This window comes from Oncorhynchus nerka, linkage group LG19 (assembly GCF_034236695.1).
Source record: "Oncorhynchus nerka isolate Pitt River linkage group LG19, Oner_Uvic_2.0, whole genome shotgun sequence".
NCBI classification, from domain to species: domain Eukaryota; kingdom Metazoa; phylum Chordata; class Actinopteri; order Salmoniformes; family Salmonidae; genus Oncorhynchus; species Oncorhynchus nerka.
The window spans coordinates 50,530,936-50,553,092 of NC_088414.1; the positions used below are offsets into that span (position 1 = coordinate 50,530,936).

A 22,157-nucleotide genomic window follows, 5' to 3' on the forward strand; every position below is an offset into this window, starting at 1 on the left:
TTCTGGTAATCAATCCAATTTATTTATAAAGCCCTTCTTACATCTGCCGATGTCACAAAGTGCTGTACAGAAACTCAGCTTAAACCCCAAACAGAAAGCATTGCAGATGTAGAAGCACTGTGGTTAGGAAAAACTCCCTAGAAAGGCCAGATCTTAGGGAGAAACCTAGAGAGGAACCAGGCTATGAGGGGGTGGCCATCCTCTTCTGGCTGTGCCGGGTGGAGATTATAACAGAACATGGCAAAGATGTTCAAATGTTCATAGATGACCAGCATGGTCAAATAATAATAATCCTCTACTTTGAAAAGCCCTCTACAGTGGTTGTAGAGGGTGCAACAGGTCAGCACCTCAGGAGTAAATGTCAGTTGGCTTTTCAAAGCCAATCATACAGAGTTAGAGACAGCAGGTTCAGTAGAGAGAGAGAGTCCAAAACAGCATGTCTGGTGAACCGATCAGGGTTCCATAGCCGCAGGCTAAACAGTTGAAACTGGAGCAGCAGCATGACCAGGTAGACTGGGGACAGCAAGGAGTCATCAGGCCAGGTAGTCCTGAGGCATGGTCCTAGGGCTCAGGTCCTCCGAGAGAAGAGAGAGAGAATTAGAGGGAGCATACATAAATTCACACAGGACACCGGATAAGACACGAGAAATACTCCAGATATAACAAACTGACCCTAGCCCCACGACACACAAACTACTGCAGCATAAATACTGGAGGCTGGGACAGGAGGGGTCGGGAGACACTGTGACCCCATCCAATCGTACCCCCCGGACAGGGCCAAACAGGCAGAATATATCCACACCCACTTTGCCAAGGCACAGCCCCCACACCACTAGAGGGATATCTTCAACCACCAACCTACTACCCTGAGACAAGGTCAAGTATAGCCCACTTCACGAACCCGAGAGTGTCGCCAACCAAGACAGGAAGATCACGTCTGTGACTCAACCCACTCAAGTGATGCACCCCTCCTAGGGACGGCATGGAAGAGCACAAGTAAACCAGTGACTCAGCCCCTGTAATAGGGTTAGAGGCAAAGAATCCCAGTGGAGAGAGGGGAACCGGCCAGGCTGAGACAGCAAGGGCGGTTCGTCGCTCCAGTGCCTTTTCGTTCACCTTTACACCCCTGGGTCAGACTACACTCAATCATAGGACCTACTGAAGAGATGAGTCTTTAATAAAGACTTAAAGGTCGAAACCGAGTCTGCATCTCTAAAATGGATAGGCAGACCATTCCATAAAATGGAGCTCTATAGAAGAAAGCCCTGTCTCCAGCTGTTTGCTGAGAAATTCTAGGGACAATTAGGAGGCCTGCGTCTTGTGACCGTAGCGTACTTGTAGGTATGTACGGCAGTACCAAATCGGAAAGATAGGTAAGAGCAAGCCCATGTAATGATTTGTAGGTTAGCAGTAAAACCTTTAAATCAGCCCTTGCTTTGACAGGAAGCCAGTGTAGGGAGGCTAGCACTGGAGTAATGTGATAAAATGTTTTGGTTCTAGTCAAGGTTCTGGCAGCCGTTTTTAGCACTAACTGATGTTTATTTAGTGCTTTATCCAGGTAGCCGGAAAATAGAGCATTGCAATAGTCTAACCTAGAAGTGACAAAAGCATGGATTCATTTTTCTGCATAATTTTTTGGCCAGAAAGTTTCTGATTTTTGCAATGTCACAAAGATGGAAGAAAAGGTGTCATTGAAATATTCTTGATATGTTTCATCAAAGGAGAGATCAGGGTCCAGAGTAATGCCGAGGTCCTTCACAGTTTTATTTGAGACGACTGTACAACCATCAAGATTAATTGTCAGATCCAACAGAAGATCTCTTTTTTTCTTGGGACCTAGAAACTAGCATCTCTGTTTTGTCCGAGTTTAAAAGTAAAACATTTGCCGCAATCCACTTCCTCATGTCTGAAACAGAGGCTTCCAGGGTAGGCAATTTTGGGGATTCACCATGTTTCATTGAAATGTGTGTCGTCTGCACAGCAGTGAAAGTTGACATCACCAAGAGGTAGAATATATAGTGAAAACAATAATGGTCCTAAAACGGAGCCTTGAGGAATATCAGAGCCTTGAGGAATATCGAAACGTACCATTGATTTGTCAAAGGACAAACAGAGATGAACTGATATGTTTCCGACAGATAAGATCCAAACCAGGCAAGGACTTGTCCTCATAGACTAATATGGGTTTCCAATCTCTCCAATGTGATAATCGATGGTGTCAAAAGTGGTACTAAGTTCTTGGTGCAAAAGTACAGACGTAGAGCCTTGGTCTGACACCATTAAAATGTTAATTTACCACCTTTACAAATGCGGCCTCTTGTACTATGATGGTCTAAAACCAGATTGGAGCATTTCATATAGATTATTTGCCTTCAGGAAGGCAGTGGAAGGCAGTGAGTTGCTGTGTAAAAAACATTTGAAAGTTAACATTCACTGCTAACAGCTTTTTTGTTAAATGTTGAAAAAGCTGAACATTGGGAAGAGTTTGATAAATGTTGAGCTGAAAGTTTAAAAACATATTTTCTGGGTCAAAGTTTGGCTTTTCAAGAGAGCTTTATTACTGCCACTTTTAGTGAGTTGGTGTCACGCCCTGACCATAGAGAGCCCTTGTTTCTCTATGGTGTAGTAGGTCAGGGCGTGACTAGGGGGTATTCTAGTTTATAATTTATATGTTGTGTTCTAGTTTATATTTTCTATGTTGTTTATTTTGTATGATTCCCAATTAGAGGCAGCTGGTAATCGTTGTCTCTAATTGGGGATCATATTTAAGTAGCTATTTTTCCCACCTGTGTTTGTGGGATATTGTTTTGTGTTTGTGCATGTGCACCACGTAGTCACGTTTCGTTGTTCGGTTATTGTTATTGTTTTGGTTTTGCTGAAGTAATAAAGATGTGGAACTCTACGTACGCTGTGCCTTGGTCCAGTTCTTATGACAACCGCAAGGGAATCAGGAGGAGAGGCCTCATTTAACACAGTCAATTCATCAGGCTTAAACCATGTTTCAGTCAGGCCAATCACATCAAGATTATGATCAGTGATTAGTTCATTAACTATAACTGCCTTGCAAGTGATGGATCTAACATTAAGTAACCCTACTTTGAGATATCACAATCTCTTTCAATAATGACAGGAATGGAGGAGGTCTTTATTCCAGTGAGATTGCCAAGGTGAACAGTTTTATGGCCCAACCTAGATCGAGGCCCAGATACAGTCTCAATCGGGAAAGCTGAGCTGACTACACTGACTGTGCTAGTGACAGACTCCACTAACAGCCTGCTGCCTGGCCTGCACCCTATTTCATTGTGGAGCTAGATGAGTTAGAGACCTGTCTATGTTGGTAGATAAGATAGGATGGAGTCCAGCTAGGATGGAGTCTGTTACTCCTCAACAGGCCAGGCTTGGTCTTTTTTGTGGGTGAGTCCCAGAAAGAGGGCCAATTATCTACAAATTCTATCTTTTGGAAGAAAATCGTTTTCAACCAGTGATTGAGTTATGAGACTCCCCCTAACTGGGAGGGGGTCAGAGACTCTGCTGTAGAGTTCATCACTCCCCCTAACTGGGAGGGGGCCAGAGACAATTACTTGATGCCGACACATCTTTCTAGCTGATTTACACGCTGAAGCTATGTTGCGCTTGGTGACCTCTGACTGTTTCATCCTAACATCGTTGGTGCCGACGTGGATAACAATATCTCTATACTCTCTACACTCGCCAGTTTTAGCCTCAGCCAGCACCAGTTTTAAGTCTAATACTGCGGGTAATGGAGTCACCAATGACTAGGGTGTTAAATTTGTCAGAGCTCAGACCCCGTAACGGCTGGAGGAGAGACCAGAGAAGACGTGGACTCTGACTCTTATGACAACCGCGGGGGATATGGTCACTAGTGTTTCATGCTTAACGGGGAGAATCGGTTGAATGTTTCAGTCGGCTGAATGAGCGACACCGGTTGAGCATTCCTACAGCATTTCCTTCCAGAAGCCATGAGAAAGTTGGCCGGCTGGGGGATCGTGCGAGGGATTTATACTACTATCTGTACTTATTGTCGGGCACAGACGCTGTTTCATCTTTCCTTAAATTACCCTTGCCTAAAGATTGCGTCTGAAGCTGGGCTTGCAGCATTGCTATCCTCGACATAAGGAGATCGTTCTCCCTGTATATTATGAGTACAGCGACTGCAATTAGAAGGCATAATGTACTACTTAGCTTCAGCTGGTGGAGGTCCTGACAAACCATGTCCAGATAAAGCGTCCAAGGTGAAAAAGTTTAACAAACAAAGTAGAGCGAGGAAAAAGTAAATAAAAATAAAACGGTAATTAAAAAGTACAAATCGTAAACGTTGGCAGGCAAAGAAACGTCAGCAACAAACCGCAGAGCAGCACGTAAACAAGTCTATAAGTTGTGACCGGAAATGACGATGTCTGGGTGTATTCTAAGAATTCATGTGAAAAGATTTGATGTATTCTAAGAATTCCTTGTGAATTTGATGTATTCTAAGAATTAATCTTTGCCACCTTTCCCCCTTCTTGACCAGGTGAATTTGATGTATTCAACCATTTTGAAAAGAAGGCAATTCATGTCAAAGGACACCGCTGGTTCTGCTCACACTGCCCTACCCTGTGCTATCTCTCTCCATCATCCATTGATGTCTGTTTGTGCGGAGCTTGATTAGTAATGCCTAAAAATACAAATGTAATTAGAGAAAAGATATATGAACTACAGTACCAGTCTGCTCTCATCCTTTTAGGCTGCCTTCGACACCTACTCATTCAAGTTTTTATTTTTTAAATTTTTTAAAACTATTTTCTACATTGTAGAATAATAGTGAAGCTCATCAAAACTATGAAATAACACATATGGAATCATGTAGTAACCAAAAAAAATGATAAACAAATCAAAATCATCTCCGAACTGCAACTGGGCTCCCTGCCTGTGCCATTAAACCCCTACAACTTTTTGGCTTCCATATTTGAGATTCTTTCGCTGCTCTGGCAAAGTAGCCACCCTTTGCCTTGATGGCAACTTTTTTGTAAGAGTCACACTCTTGGCATTCTCTCAACCAGCATCATGAGGAATCATGTAGTCACCTGGAATGCATTTCAATTAACAGGTGTTTATTTTTTTATTTTTTTATTTTACCTTTATTTTACTAGGCAAGTCAGTTAAGAACAAATTCTTATTTTCAATGACGGCCTAGGAACAATGGGTTAACTGCCTGTTCAGGGGCAGAACGACAGATTTGTACCTTGTCAGCTCGGGGATTTGAACTTGCAACCTTTCGATTACTAGTCCAACGCTCTAACCACTAGGCTACCCTGTGTGCCTTCTTAAAAGATCATTTGTGGAATTTATTTCTTTCTTAATGTGTTTGAGCCAATCAGTTGTGTTGTGACATGGTAGGGGTTGTTTACAGAAGATATCCCTATTTGGTAGATGACCAAGTCCATATTATACAAAGAACAGCTCAAATAAGCAACGGAAAATTACAGTCTATCATTAATTTAAGACATGAAGGTCAGTCAATACGGAACATTTGAAGAACTTTGAAAGTTTCTTCAAGTGCAGTCGCGAAAACCATCAAGCGCTATGATGAAACTGGCTCTCATGAGGAACGCCACAGGAAAGGAAGACCCAGAGTTACCTCTGCTGCAGAGGATAAGTTCATTAGAGTTAACTGCACCTCAGATTGCAGCCCAAATAAATGCTTTGCAGAGTTAAAGTAACAGACACATCTCAACATCAACTTTCCAGAGGAGAATGCATGAATCAGGCCTTCATGGTCTAATTGCTGATGATGGAGTGCTGAAACAGATGACCTAACCTCCACAATCACACAACCCCAATACAATTATCTACTTCGGTTTAGATACAAGCATCATGTAACCTCTAACACAAGACTTGGTGAAAGTCTGTTTTTTGAACCTACTTTTTTTCCATTCGTTTTTTTTTCCTTCACAGACTCCATGAAATGGTGACCTCTTCCTAAATATTTGGTCAAATTAATAATTTTGTGTATGGTTTCCTAGAAAACAGGTGGTGACTCAACTAACCCTTAGGCTCAAATTACCCCACTCTCCCTCCCCTACACTGTGCTTTTGACTTGGACTGAACTAGGTGACAGTACTCATTTTGGGTGCCAGTACTGTTTATATTTAGGTGTTGGAACTTTGGAAACTAATACCAGGAGGAGGAGGAAGAGGAGGAAGAAGAGGAGGAGGGAGAGGAAGAGCAGGAGAGGAGAAAGAGGAGGAGCAAGAGGACGAGGAGGAAGAGGAGGGAGAGAAAGAGGAGGAGTGGAGGAAGAGGAGGAGGAGGAGAGGAGGAGGAGCAGAAGAGAAGGAGGAAGAGGAGGACTAGGGTTAGGGTTAGGAGGACAAGGGGTGTTACTTAGAGTCTTGATGAAGGTGACTCTCCAAAGGGTCAGTTGGAGACGGCAGGTCAGAGTTTAAGTCTTCAGAGGGTCAGTCGGAGACAGCAGGTCAGAGTTTAAGTGTTCAGAGGTCAGTCGGAGACTGCAGGTCAGAGTTTAGGTGTTCAGAGGGTCAGTCGGAGACAGCAGGTCAGAGTTTAAGTCTTCAGAGGTCAGTCGGAGACAGCAGGTCAGAGTTTAGGTGTTCAGAGGTCAGTCGGAGACAGCAGGTCAGAGTTTAGGTGTTCAGAGGGTCAGTCGGAGACAGCAGGTCAGAGTTTAGGTGTTCAGAGGGTCAGTCGGAGGCAGCAGGTCAGAGTTTAGGTGTTCAGAGGTCAGTCGGAGGCAGCAGGTCAGAGTTTAGGTGTTCAGAGGTCAGTCGGAGGCAGCAGGTCAGAGTTTAGGTGTTCAGAGGTCAGTCGGAGACAGCAGGTCAGAGTTTGGGTGTTCAGAGGTCAGTCGGAGGCAGCAGGTCAGAGTTTAGGTGTTCAGAGGTCAGTCGGAGACAGCAGGTCAGAGTTTAGGTGTTCAGAGGTCAGTCGGAGACGGCAGGTCAGAGTTTAGGTGTTCAGAGGTCAGTCGGAGACAGCAGGTCAGAGTTTAGGTGTTCAGAGGTCAGTCGGAGACTGCAGTTCAGAGTTTCGGTCTCCAGAGGTCAGTCGGAGACTGCAGGTCAGAGTTTCAGTGTTCAGAGGGTCAGTCGGAGACGGCAGGTCAGAGGGTTCTTTATCACAACATCAGCAGCATTACAAGAGGAAGCAGGTCAGAGTTTCGGTGTTCAGAGGGTCAGTCGGAGACGGCAGGTCAGAGTTTAAGTCTTCAGAGGTCAGTCGGAGACTGCAGGTCAGAGTTTCAGTGTTCAGAGGGTCAGTCGGAGATGGCAGGTCAGAGGGTTCTTTGTCACAACATCAGCAGCATTACAAGAGGAAGCAGATCATAATCTCCATAACAGCACAGTAGTCAGAACACACAGTCTGTGTTCCCAATGGCACACTATTAACTACAACTCTATGGACCCTGGTCTAAAGTACTGCACTCAATATGGGTGCCATTTAGGATCCAGAAACACTCTGACCTCAGGAGCTCTTCCTGTTCTCAGTCCAGTAAAGGAACCAGGAAGACAGATGGGGGGGTTGGGGGGGAAGAGGAACCAGGAAGACAGATGGGGGGTTGGGGGGGAAGAGGAACCAGGGAGACAGAAAGTGCTGAGAGAGACAGAATGACCGGGGTGTAATTATAATAATTATATGGGACATTTTTGTTGTGGTCATGCAGTGTTCGATGTGACTGTCCTCTTCCTCTTTCAGCTGAGCTTCTCTCAGTGTCTCTCTCTCTCTCTCCCTCCATCAGTCCATCTGGAAATCAGTATTGCCGTTCATCTCTCTCTCTCTCTCTGTTCATCAGTCAGTCTGTCTGTCTGTCGTTGTCTTCAGAAAGACCGACACTCTTGGAGCCTCTAAGGAGCCCACTGTCATCTGAAAACTACAGACCACCAACTACAGACCACCAACTACAGACCACCAACTACAGACCCCTCCCAGAGGCTGGCAGACAACGGCACATATCAGATGGTATGTTAATGAGAAGGATAACTATCACACTGACACTAATGACTTTTATTCATGAAACACAGCATGGCTAATTGAACACTGTATGTAATCTGATAGACCAGCAATTATAACAGTAGTAGTGTTGTCCTGATCTGTTCTGGTTCCAACCGGGATTGAGTCTGACATAACGCTGTGTGTGTGTGTGTGTGTGTGTGTGTGTGTGCATAAGGCCACCTGGTGGTTGAGGTGGGGTACTGCTGCTGTGATGGTGGGCAGCATCCTGGCCTCCTTTGTAACCTCTGTTGCCATGGAGCCCAGCTGTAACGCAAACCTTGGTTACCCCGAATACCTGGGGTACCAGGAGCTCACGGAGCCTACGGTAAAGACGGACCAAAGGGAGAGAAGGGAGACCCAGGTAACACACACTATCCTGTTATGGCCTGTAATGCTTCTCTGAGCGGTCTGTGTAACATAGACACTAAGCTAATGCTTCTCTGAGTGGTCTGTGTAACATAGACACTAAGCTAATGCCTCTCTGAGCGGTCTGTGTAACATAGACACTAAGCTAATGCCTCTCTGAGCGGTCTGTGTAACATAGACACTAAGCTAATGCTTCTCTGAGTGGTCTGTGTAACATAGACACTAAGCTAATGCTTCTCTGAGTGGTCTGTGTAACATAGACACTAAGCTAATGCCTCTCTGAGCGGTCTGTGTAACATAGACACTAAGCTAATGCCTCTCTGAGCGGTCTGTGTAACATAGACACTAAGCTAATGCCTCTCTGAGCGGTCTGTGTAACATAGACACTAAGCTAATGCCTCTCTGAGCGGTCTGTGTAACATAGACACGAAGCTAATGCTTCTCTGAGCGGTCTGTGTAACATAGACACTAAGCTATCCTGTTATGGCCTGTAATGAGCAGTCTGTGATGCATGTGCAGGTGAGTCTGGTCTGCGAGGGAAGGGTCTGAAGGGGGAGCCAGGTGAATCAGGTCCTCCAGGACGGTCAGGTCTTCAAGGGAACCCCGGTCGGCTTGGACCCAAAGGACCCCCTGGCCCCCCTGGGGAGAAGGGTAGTCCCTCTGGGTCGACTCCTCCCTCACCTCCTTCTTCTCCTGCAAGGTAAACAACAACACATCTTCCTCCTATAATACAAGGTAAACAACAACACCTCTTCCTCTATAATACAAGGTAAACAACAACACATCTTCCTCCTATAATACAAGGTAAACAACAACACCTCTTCCTCCTATAATACAAGGTAAACAACACCACATCTTCCTCCTATAATACAAGGTAAACAACAACACCTCTTCCTCCTATAATACAAGGTAAACAACAACACCTCTTCCTCCTATAATACAAGGTAAACAACAACACATCTTCCTCCTATAATACAAGGTAAACAACAACACCTCTTCCTCCTATAATACAAGGTAAACAACAACACCTCTTCCTCCTATAATACAAGGTAAACAACAACACCTCTTCCTCCTATAATAAAAGGTAAACAACAATACCTCTTCCTCCTATAATAAAAGGTAAACAACAACACCTCTTCCTCCTATAATACAAGGTAAACAACAACACCTCTTTCCTCCTATAATACAAGGTAAACAACAATACCTCTTCCTCCTATAATACAAGGTAAACAACAACACCTCTTCCTCTTATAATACAAGGTAAACAACAACACCTCTTCCTCCTATAATACAAGGTAAACAACAACACCTCTTCCTCCTATAATACAAGGTAAACAACAACACCTCCTCCTCCTATAATACAAGGTAAACAACAACACCTCTTCCTCCTATAAAACAAGGTAAACAACAACACCTCTTCCTCCTATAATACAAGGTAAACAACAACACCTCTTCCTCCTATAATACAAGGTAAACAACAACACCTCTTCCTCCTGGTTAACATGGTTTAAACTTTAAAGTACTCTCTCTCTCTCTCTCTCTCTCTCTCTCTACCTCTCTCTCTCTCGCTCTCTCGCTCTCTCTCTCTCTCTACCTCTCTCTCTCTCTCTCTCTCTCTCTCTCTCTCTCTCTCTCTCTCCTCTCTACCTCTCTCTCTCTCTCTCTCTCGCTCTCTCTCGCTCTCTCTCTCTCTCTCCCTCTCTCTCTCTCTCTCTCTCTCAGAGGAACACCATTCAGCAGCCTCCTAAGAACTTGCCCATTCGTTTCGACGGACCAATACTGTCGGGCCTTGACCCTAGCCTGGAAGGTGTATTGCTGAAGGACGGGTTGTTTAAGTGTACCATTAGTGGCGTGTACTTCTTTACCTATCATCTGTCGGCTAAGAGCCTGATCTGTGTTAACCTGAAGAAGGGGCCAGAGACCAAGGTTAGTTTCATTATTCTACCAGGAAACATGAGCTGTGTTTTAATACCCATTCTAACATACTGTATACTACATACTATTAGTTCATTTTAGTATACTGTATCCGAACGGTATCCTTTCAGTTGAGTGTACAAGCGCTTCACCTGTCTACTGGAAGATGATGCTGTTGCTATGCAACCTCTTGCTAACCCAAACCATAGCATAACAAACGACTAGCTAGACGTTATACGATTTTGGGTTGTCAGATTGTTCCGTCCGTAAATTCATCAGTTATTCGGCACTCTTGTTGCTATGCAACCTCTTGCTAACCCAAACCATAGCATAACAAACACTCTTGTTGCTATGCAACCTCTTGCTAACCCAAACCATAGCATAACAAACACTCTTGTTGCTATGCAACCTCTTCTAACCCAAACCATAGCATAACAAACACTCTTGTTGCTATGCAACCTCTTGCTAACCCAAACCATAGCATAACAAAACCAAACCTCTAACCCAAACCATAGCATAACAAACACTCTTGTTGCTATGCAACCTCTTGCTAACCCAAACCATAGCATAACAAACACTCTTGTTGCTATGCAACCTCTTTGCTAACCCAAACCATAGCATAACAAACACTCTTGTTGCTATGCAACCTCTTGCTAACCCAAACCATAGCATAACAAACACTCTTGTTGCTATGCAACCTCTTGCTAACCCAAACCATAGCATAACAAACACTCTTGCACTGCTCTGAATGTCCATTGAGAACTCAAAATGATTAAACCACTTAGCTAAGAATGACGTGAATAGTCAAATCAATAAATGCTGGCTGGTTAGTGGGATAGCAGATGGTTAATATACTGCCTGGCAAGTTCGATGTATTAGTATCCAACTGACGTTAGCTAGTCAACATACCCAGTACATACTGCTGTAATGCTATGCGTTTCATAAGGGCAGCATTGAATTTGTATCGGCTCTCGTCGGACTTCGGCTGAGAATTGCATTATGGGCCCTAAAAGCACAGAAATAGTGTATTTTGGTGAATTTAGTATGACATTTGGGAACTTTTGGCATACTAAATATATCGATACTATAACCAATAAGCATACAACATACTGCATTTGTCACAAATAGTACGGTTAGTGCGGTTAGTATGAATATTCTAATACAACTATAGACTAATTAGACTGGGTTAGGGTTAGAGTTAGGGGTTAGGGTTAGAGTTAGGGGTTAGGGTTAGTATGAATATTCGAATACAGCTATAGACTAATTAGACTGGGTTAGGGTTAGAGTTAGGGGTTAGGGTTAGAGTTAGGGGTTAGGGTTAGGGTTAGGGGTTAGGGTTAGGGTTAGGGGTTAGGGTTAGGGTTAGGGGTTAGGGTTAGGGTTAGGGTTAGGGTTAGGGGTTAGGGTTAGGGGTTAGGGTTAGGGTTAGTATGAATATTCGAATACAACTATAGACTAATTAGACTGGGTTAGGGTTAGGGTTAGGGGTTAGGGTTAGGGGTTAGGGTTAGGGTTAGGGGGTTAGGGGTTAGGGTTAGGGTTAGGGGTTAGGGGTTAGGGTTAGGGTTAGGGGTTAGGGTTAGGGTTAGGGTTAGGGTTAGGGGTTAGGGTTAGGGGTTAGGGTTAGGGGTTAGGGTTAGTATGAATATTCGAATACAACTATAGACTAATTAGACTGGGTTAGGGTTAGGGTTAGGTTTAGGGTTAGGGTTAGGGTTAGGGTTAGGTTAGGGTTAGGGTTAGGGTTAGGGTTAGGGTTAGGGGTTAGGGGTTAGGGTTAGGGTTAGTATGAATATTTGAAAACAACTATAGACTAATTAGACTGGCTTAGGGTTAGGGTTAGGGGTTAGGGTTAGGGTTAGGGGTTAGGGGTTAGGGTTAGGGGTTTAGGGTTAGGGTTAGGGGTTAGGATTAGGGTTAGGGTTTAGGGGTTTAGGGTTAGGGTTAGGGTTAGGGGTTAGGGTTAGGGTTAGGGTTAGGGTTAGGGTTAGGGTTAGGGGTTAGGGTTAGGGTTAGGGTTAGGGTTAGGGTTAGTTGAGCAGTTTAAGTGGTTTAATCGTTATGTGGATGAAGGTTGAGCAGTTTAAGTGGTTTAATCTTTATGTGGATGAAGGTCGACCAGTTTAAGAGGTTTAATCGTTATGTGGATGAAGGTCGACCAGTTTAAGTGGTTTAATCTTTATGTGGATGAAGGTCGACCAGTTTAAGTGGTTTAATCGTTATGTGGATGAAGGTTGGGCAGTTTAAGTGGTTTAATCTTTACGTGGATGAAGGTTGGGCAGTTTAAGTGGTTTAATCGTTATGTGGATGAAGGTCAACCAGTTTAAGTGGTTTAATCTTTACGTGGATGAAGGTCGACCAGTTTAAGTGGTTTAATCGTTATTTTTTATTTTTTTAAATTTTATTTCACCTTTATTTAACCAGGGATGAGGCTTTAAGTGGTTTAATCTTTACGAGAACACCTTTATTTAACCAGGTAGGCTTATTTTTTAGAACACCTTTATTTAACCAGGTAGGCTAGTTGAGAACAAGTTCTCATTTGCAACTGCGACCTGGCCAAGATAAAGCATAGCAGTGTGAACAGACAACACAGAGTTACACATGGAGTAAACAATTAACAAGTCAATAACACAGTAGGAAAAAAATGGGCAGTCTATATACAATGTGTGCAAAAGGCATGAGGAGGTAGGCGAATAATACAATTTTGCAGATTAACACTGGAGTGATAAATGATCAGATGGTCATGTACAGGTAGAGATATTGGTGTGAAAAAGAGCAGAAAAGTAAATAAATAAAAAACAGTATAAAAACAGTATGGGAATGAGGTAGGTGAAAATGGGTGGGCTATTTACCAATAGACTATGTACAGCTGCAGCGTCGGTTAGCTGCTCGGATAGCTGATGTTTGAAGTTGGTGAGGGAGATAAAAGTCTCCAACTTCAGCGATTTTTGCAGTTCGTTCCAGTCACAGGCAGCAGAGTACTGGAACGAAAGGCGGCCAAATGAGGTGTTGGCTTTAGGGATGATCAGTGAGATACACCTGCTGGAGCGCGTGCTACGGATGGGTGTTGCCATCGTGACCATTGAACTGAGATAAGGCGGAGCTTTACCTAGCATGGACTTGTAGATGACCTGGAGCCAGTGGGTCTGGCGACGAATATGTAGCGAGGGCCAGCCGACTAGAGCATACAAGTCGCAGTGGTGGGTGGTATAAGGTGCTTTGGTGACAAAACGGATGGCACTGTGATAGACTGCATCCAGTTTGCTGAGTAGAGTGTTGGAAGCCATTTTGTAGATGACATCGCCGAAGTCGAGGATCGGTAGGATAGTCAGTTTTACTAGGGTAAGCTTGGCAGCGTGAGTGAAGGAGGCTTTGTTGGAATAGAAAGCCGACTCTTGATTTGATTTTCGATTGGAGATGTTTGATGTGAGTCTGGAAGGAGAGTTTGCAGTCTAGCCAGACACCTAGGTACTTATAGATGTCCACATATTCAAGGTCGGAACCATCCAGGGTGGTGATGCTAGTCGGGCATGCGGGTGCAGGCAGCGATCGGTTGAAAAGCATGCTTTTGGTTTTACTCGCGTTTAAGAGCAGTTGGAGGCCACGGAAGGAGTGCTGTATGGCATTGAAGCTCGTTTGGAGGTTAGATAGCACAGTGTCCAATGACGGGCCGAAAGTATATAGAATGGTGTCGTCTGCGTAGAGGTGGATCAGGGAATCGCCCCGCAGCAAGAGCAACATCATTGATATATACAGAGAAAGAGTCGGCCCGAGAATTGAACCCTGTGGCACCCCCATAGAGACTGCCAGAGGACCGGACAGCATGCCCTCGATTTGACACACTGAACTCTGTCTGCAAAGTAATTGGTGAACCAGGCAAGGCCTGGCTCATCCGAGAAACCGAGGCTATTGAGTCTGCCGATAAGAATATGGTGATTGACAGAGTCGAAAGCCTTGGCGAGGTCGATGAAGACGGCTGCACAGTACTGTCTTTTATCGATGGCGGTTATGATATCGTTTAGTACCTTGAGCGTGGCTGAGGTGCACCCGTGACCGGCTCGGAAGCCAGATTGCACAGCGGAGAAGGTACGGTGGGATTCGAGATGGTCAGTGACCTGTTTGTTGACTTGGCTTTCGAAGACCTTAGATAGGCAGGGCAGGATGGATATAGGTCTATAGCAGTTTGGGTCCAGGGTGTCTCCCCCTTTGAAGAGGGGGATGACTGCGGCAGCTTTCCAATCCTTGGGGATCTCAGACGATATGAAAGAGAGGTTGAACAGGCTGGTAATAGGGGTTGCGACAATGGCGGCAGATAGTTTCAGAAATAGAGGGTCCAGATTGTCAAGCCCAGCTGATTTGTACGGGTCTAGGTTTTTGCAGCTCTTTCAGAACATCTGCTATCTGGATTTGGGTAAAGGAGAACCTGGAAAGGCTTGGGCGAGGAGCTGCGGGGGGGCGGAGCTGTTGGCCGAGGTTGGAGTAGCCAGGCGGAAGGCATGGCCAGCCGTTGAGAAGTGCTTATTGAAGCTTTCGATAATCGTGGATTTATCGGTGGAGACCGTGTTACCTAGCCTCAGTGCAGTGGGCAGCTGGGAGGAGGTGCTCTTGTTCTCCATGGACTTCACAGTGTCCCAGAACTTTTTGGAGTTGGAGCTACAGGATGCAAACTTCTGCCTGAAGAAGCTGGCCTTAGCTTTCCTGACTGACTGCGTGTATTGGTTCCTGACTTCCCTGAACAGTTGCATATCACGGGGGCTATTCGATGCTATTGCAGTCCGCCACAGGATGTTTTTGTGCTGGTCGAGGGCAGTCAGGTCTGGAGTGAACCAAGGGCTGTATCTGTTCTTGGTTCTGCATTTTTTGAACGGAGCATGCTTATCTAAAATGGTGAGGAAGTTACTTTTATAGAATGACCAGGCATCCTCAACTGACGGGATGAGGTCAATGTCCTTCCAGGATACCGGGCCAGGTCGATTAGAAGGGCCTGCTCACAGAAGTGTTTTAGGAGCGTTTGACAGTGATGAGGGGTGGTCGTTTGACTGCGGCTCCGTGGCGGATACAGGCAATGAGGCAGTGATCGCTGAGATCCTGGTTGAAGACAGCGGAGGTGTATTTGGAGGGCCAGTTGGTCAGGATGACGTCTATGAGGGTGCCCTTGTTTACAGAGTTAGGGTTGTACCTGGTGGGTTCCTTGATGATTTGAGTGAGATTGAGGGCATCTAGCTTACATTGTAGGACTGCCGGGATGTTAAGCATATCCCAGTTTAGGTCACCTAACAGAACAAACTCTGAAGCTAGATGGGGGCGATCAATTCACAAATGGTGTCAGGGCACAGCTGGGAGCTGAGGGTGGTCGGTAGCAGGCGGCAACAGTGAGAGACTTATTTCTGGAGAGGGTAATTTTCAAAATTAGTAGTTCGAACTGTTTGGGTATGGACCTGGAAAGTATGACATTACTTTGCAGGCTATCTCTGCAGTAGACTGCAACTCCGCCCCCTTTGGCAGTTCTATCTTGACGGAAGATGTTATAGTTGGGTATGGAAATCTCTGAATTTTTGGTGGCCTTCCTGAGCCAGGATTCAGACACGGCAAGGACATCAGGGTTAGCAGAGTGCGCTAAAGCAGTGAGTAAAACAAACTTAGAGATAGAAAGTAAATGGGGTCAGAGAGTGATTGGGACGCGGTGGTTCAGACGGTTAGCAGGCCTGTGCTAACAAGCTAACAGTTCGTAGGCCCGAGTTAGACAAGGTAGCAGTTAGCGGACCGGAGCTTGACAAGCTAGCCGTTAGCAGGCCGAATTAGCAAGCAGGGAGATAGCGAGGGCTAGAGTTAACCTTTGGGGACGTCGCGATGGGGTGAGTCTGTTTATTCCTCTTCATGCGGTGAGCTGGAGATACAGCGATTCAGAAAGCTCGCGGGCCTTGGCCAGCAGATGGATCTTTGGCGATGTCGCAGCGGAAAAGCCTGTTGAAACCCCCTCGGACGATTATGTCGGCGGACCAGTCGTGATGGATCGGCGGGGCTCCGTGTCGGCAGTAGAGGTCCAGGCCAATTGGCAAAATAGGTATTGTTGGACCTCTTCGGCTGGTCGGAGATGGGCTTAGCTCGAGGCTAGCTCCAGGCTAACTGGTGCTTGCTCTGGGACAGGAGGCGTTAGCCAGGAGTAGCCACTTTCGGATTACAGCTAGCTAGTTGCGATGATCGGTGTAAAGGTTCAGACTGCGGTAGGAATCCCGGAGATGTGGTAAGAGAAAAAGCAGTCTGATATGCTTTGGGTAGATGTCGCTGGTGTCTAGTTAGCGTTGAAGACCGCTAGCAGTGGATAGCTACTAGCTAGTTAGCTGGCTAGCTTCTGATGAGGGTTCCGATTCTAAAGTATAGAAAAAGCAGATCCGTACCACATTGGGTGATGCGGGTTGCAGGAAGTATATTCAGCCTGTAGTTGGAAAGTGAGATTAAAATATAATACGAAATATATATACAGAAAAAAAAAAAACGAGGAAAAAAACTATATTTACACCAGACAGGACGGGACAAGACAAAACACACGTCAGACTGCTACGCCATCTTGGAACTAATGTGGATGAAGGTCGACCAGTTTAAGAGGTTTAATCGTTATGTGGATGAAGGTTGAGCAGTTTAAGAGGTTTAATCGTTACGTGGATGAAAGTTGAGCAGTTTAAGTGGTTTAATCGTTAAGTGGATGAAGGTTGAGCACCCCTCTTGACATTGTCAGTTCTGAAATCTTTGTCAGAACTTGTGACAATCAAGAGTTGTTAAGAGGCTGCATTTTGCAGCAGCTGGTTCACTTGTAACTGTCAACTAGTTACTGTAAAATGATTCAACTAATCCATCACACACACTGACCTGATGGTCTGGAAGGAAAGTGAGCACTACAATTACATGGTGGCTATAAATGAAATACTTTATGGTTTTTTGGTATCACACATACAGTTGAAGTCGGAAGTTTACATACACCTTAGCAAAATACATTTAATCTCAGTTTATCACAATTCCTGACATTTAATCCTACAGCAAGAGGCACTGAGTTTGAAGGTAGGCCTTGAAATACATCAACAGGTACACCTCAATTGACTCAAATGATGTCAATTAAGCTTATAGCTTCCAAACCCATGACATAATTTTCTGGAATTTTCCAAGCTGTTTAAAGGCACAGTCAACTTAGTTAAGTAAACTTCTGACCACTGGTTTTGTGATACAGTGAATTACAAGGAAATAATCTGTAAACAATTGTTGGAGAAATTACTTGTGTTATGCACAAAGTAAATGTCCTAACCGACTTGCCAAAATTATAGTTTGTTAAGAAGAAAATTGTGGAGTGGTTGAAAAATGAGTTTTAATGACTCCAACCTAAGTGTTGTAAACTTCCGACTTCATCTGTTTATATTTCATCCTTCAACAAGGCTCCAGAACTGACCGTTTATAAGCTGAATGTTCATGAACAGAGCAGATTCACCCGGGATGACATAACTATTACGTGAGACCAGAAAGAGCTAGCTGAAAGCCACACCTACATTTAACCTGCAAACTTCTGATATGCTGCTGCTGTTACAGTATGCTGCCAATCAGTGAAGACACAGTAGGTTACTGGAAACAGAAGTTACTGACAGAATTGCTAGTGGCAGTAAGTGTCATACTGGCAAAATGTTGCCAGTAAGTTATTGTGACTTTAACTTACTGACAAGTAGTTTCCAGTTAAGATATTAGTCATTCATAGCAACAAGTTGCCATTAAGTTAGTGGACAATTCTCAACAATCTCTTGACAGAGCAGCTCATCATGTTCTCTTTCAAAGTTTGCAGACCACACCTTGTCGAAAGGGTTCTCTACTTGGCATTGGCATAACCATCAAACAATTACACTGCTACAAAACTTCCACTGACGGTTGGCACAAATAAACATATTTTTACCACACCTCAAAATGTGCTAATGAGTCCCACAGTACATTGCCCCAGCTATCAAAGCGCAGTGATGATTGTACCTTATGTTCAAAGTATTGGAAATGTCCCATTATACCTACAAGGTACAGATGTGAGTTCATATGGGTACCTGTGAAGTGTACCTTTGACCTTTTTGCACCCCAGGGAACAGCACTCTAACCCTTACGTTCTGAGTGTGTTAATACATGTTCAAGCAATATGTTTGAACCTGGTGAACCGCAGAAACATCGATGCACACAACCAACAGGTTGTCATTTCAAATCTCAAATAATTAATGTATACTCTGCATCAAACGTATTTGAGCACTGCTAGTTTTAAGTTGGTGGTGATATTTGGACAACTGTTTACTTGATGCTGGGCAACTTTTATCAAAATGCCAATAAGTCTGCCTATATTAATTTCACATTCATGTATCTGGTGGTGTAGCTGCTGTAGCAGGACATTTCAGGTGACCAAGGTTGGTCAAAATACAAAAATGATGATAAATACTTTTTACAGTAATTGAAATCAGAATACAGCAGCATTCTGTAATTTTATAGAAATAACACCTTCAAGTTGGTATATATTTACTTTATTTTTTACTGCAACTTTAGGCAAGTGATGTACACAGACCAGGTGGTTTTAGCAGGAACTTCAGGTAGCTAGCAACCAACCGGTTGAGTTCAAATCCCAGAGTGAGGTTGAGTCCCCACTAATCAGCATACTGTCCTTTAACATGACATTTAAAAAAAAAAATGTTGGTCATTTAGCAGATGCTCTTATCCAGAGCGACTTACAGGAGCAATTAGGGTTAAGCGCCTTGCTCAAGGGCACATCCTGAGATTTTTCATCTAGTCGGCTCAGGGATTCGAACTAGCAACCTTGTAAAAAACAGTAATTTTTATTTAACCACGCAAGTCAGTTAAGAACAAATTCTTATTTAAAATGACGGCCTACCCGGCCAAACCCAGGCAGCTGGGCCAATGTGCGCCGCCCCTATGGAATTCCCAATCACAGCCGGTTGTGATACAGCCTGGAATCAAACCAGGGTCTGTAGTGACACCTCTAGCACTGAGATGCAGTGTTTTAGACCACTGCAACACTCGGGAGCCCAAAACCGCTGTTTAAATTGAATGAATGTCAATTACACCTTTGAAAGTTAAATATTCTAAATTACATTTGACACCTGGGTTTTTCATACTGAAGTTGTGTGCATCCTCATGTTGTCACATATATTTCACATAAAACACATGTTCTTACATGCTCAAATGTTGTCATACGTGTAGTTTATTATCACATGTTGCTTCACATGTTGTCACATTAACAACACATTTTATCACGCAATCACAAAATCTAACAGGAGACAAATTAGAGGTTAGTTGTATTATTTAATCTACCAGAAGATGTAAATTAAGGTTAGTTTTATTCATTCATCTAAGAGGTCAAATGGACTAAAGTGGGCCTCGTCCTTAAATAGTTGTCCATTTAAATCATTTTTCTGTCCAGTACTAGGCTGAATCTATGTCTGAGAAACTGTTTTATATTGATTTAGCCTTTCATATCTCCCTTTCATCCTGTGTTGTTATCTAGAATATTTCTTTGTTTTGCTACTTCTGCATTTATTTTATTCTGAGCTCAATATAAAGCATTTGATTCTGACTGGATCTTTGGATGACAGGGGCCAGGATTCAATCCAAAACTGTGTTATAGCGCACTTTGACATTTACAGGTAATTCCTGATTGAGCCGACATCTGCAGCTATTACTTTGACTACGACCTCTGTGAACATGGGAACGTTGCCTTTAAAAGATGCATTGACTACGACCTCTGTGAACATGGGAACGTTGCCTTTAAAAGATGCATTGACTACGACCTCTGTGAACATGGGAACGTTGCCTTTAAAAGATGCATTGTCGACAGCATTGTACACATTGAATCCCAGCTTGTGAAGGGGTTCTGTTGTGATGGTGTTATATTGTTGTTGTTGTTGTTGTGAAAGTATTCTGTTGTTGTTGTGGAGGTGTTCTGTTGTTGTTGTGAAGGTGTCCTGTTGTTGTTGTGAAGGTGTTCTGTTGTTGTTGTGAAGGTGTCCTGTTGTTGTTGTGAAGGTGTTCTGTTGTTGTTGTGAAGGTGTCCTGTTGTTGTTGTGAAGGTGTTCTGTTGTTGTTGTGAAGGTGTCCTGTTGTTGTGAAGGTGTCCTGTTGTTGTTGTGAAGGTGTCCTGTTGTTGCTGTGAAGGTGTCCTGTTGTTGCTGTGAAGGTGTTCTGTTGTTGTGAAGGTGTTCTGTTGTTGTTGTGAAGGTGTTCTGTTGTTGTTGTGAAGGTGTTCTGTTGTTGTTGTGAATGTGTTCTGTTGTTGTTGTGAAAGTGTTCTGTTGTTGTTGTGAAGGTGTTCTGTTGTTGTGAAGGTGTCCTGTTGTTGTTGTGAAGGTGTCCTGTTGTTGTGAAGGTATCCTGTTGTTGTTGTGAAGGTGTTCTGTGATTTTAAGGTTATTATTGTTCTAGGTTATGTGATAAAAGATGTTGTTCTTGTTGTTAAGGTGGGGTTCTGTGATTCGTCAGTGGATTCCTGGTGACGTCTGGGTCGGTGGTGCTGGATCTGTTGGAGGGAGACGTGGTGTCTCTACAGCCCACCGATAACAACGCTATCATCACTAAAGACGAACGAGCTGACAACACTTTCACCGGCTTCCTGATCTTGCCCAACTCATAGAACCACATGAAATCACACAAGAGCCACATTGAATGAGCTCAAACCAGATTCAGCCAGATCTAATCTCGGTTACCCAGAAGTAACATTTTCGCGAAAGTTTGTCACTTCCTGTTTTACTTCAATTTTGAATTTGTAGGTGTGGTATCTAGCGGAAACCTTTCATCATCCACACACGGGTTTGAAATCTCAGCCACAGTTTGATTACCGCTTTTGAACAATCCTGATTCTATCAAATAATCAATGATGAAAACCCCAAAGCAGGAACACCCGCTGCTCGTAATCCCATAATTCTACACGAGCCTTGACAGATTGTTGCCATTTACATACAGAATTTGTCCACGAGAGATTAAACCAGATCACACCTGCTGAAACCAGCTTCCTGCTCTTCCACACCACATAAAATACACATCATAGCCACGTCATTCTGTTCTAGAAGCATCTGCAGAACAACCAACCATCTCTGTGTCTGTTTCTGCCTCCCTGTCTCTACTGCTGCTGCTTGCTGAGACAGTTCATCAATCAATCAATTCATTCTCCCAGGTCGCTGTTGTAAATGAGAACGTATTCTCAGTCACCTCACCTGGTAAAATAAGGATTACATTTCAAATAAATCAAATAATCAATCATATATTGCATCTGCTGTAGTGCCTACCAAAACTCAAAAGATACCATTTTGGAAATGAGTTTGCCATCAATAAAGTGATTTGTTACCAGTTCTTTTTTTTTTTTAAATCAACAGTACACATTGTTTGTGAAAGATGTTGAGGCTGTCTACACATTACACTTACATGTGACTTCTGCTATCAGAATAGGAGGATCGCTTTGAAAAAGACAGGTCGCGATGCACAGAAGTGCCACTGTGGTCAGATAGAGTTCACATCTGTCGGACCTACAGACAGCCGGTGGCTTTTTAATTGTGGAAGATGGGCTCATAGTAATGACTGGAACGGAATAAATGGAATGGTTCCCATGTGTTTAATACCATTCCATCCATTATTATGAGCTGTCCTCCCTCAGCGGCCTCCTGTGCTGACCACTTCAGGAGGTGGTCCAGGGATGTATTGTGTGTGGATTTCTCCTCCAGTCTGGGTGTCAGGGATGTATTGTGTGTGGATTTCTCCTCAGCCTGGATGCAGTCAGGTGACTGAAAGCGCCTACAGTGGCGACATCATCAGCACTCCTCCCACAAGTCTCCAGAAAACGTGTGTTTTGGGAC

General features: G+C 44.0%; 1 pseudogene; it reads left to right on the top strand.

Annotated features, from left to right (window-relative positions):
• The first annotated feature begins 7,710 nt into the window (after positions 1-7,710).
• On the top strand, positions 7,711-21,654 carry LOC115146966 (complement C1q subcomponent subunit B-like; annotated as a pseudogene).
• Positions 21,655-22,157: the final 503 nt, after the last annotated feature.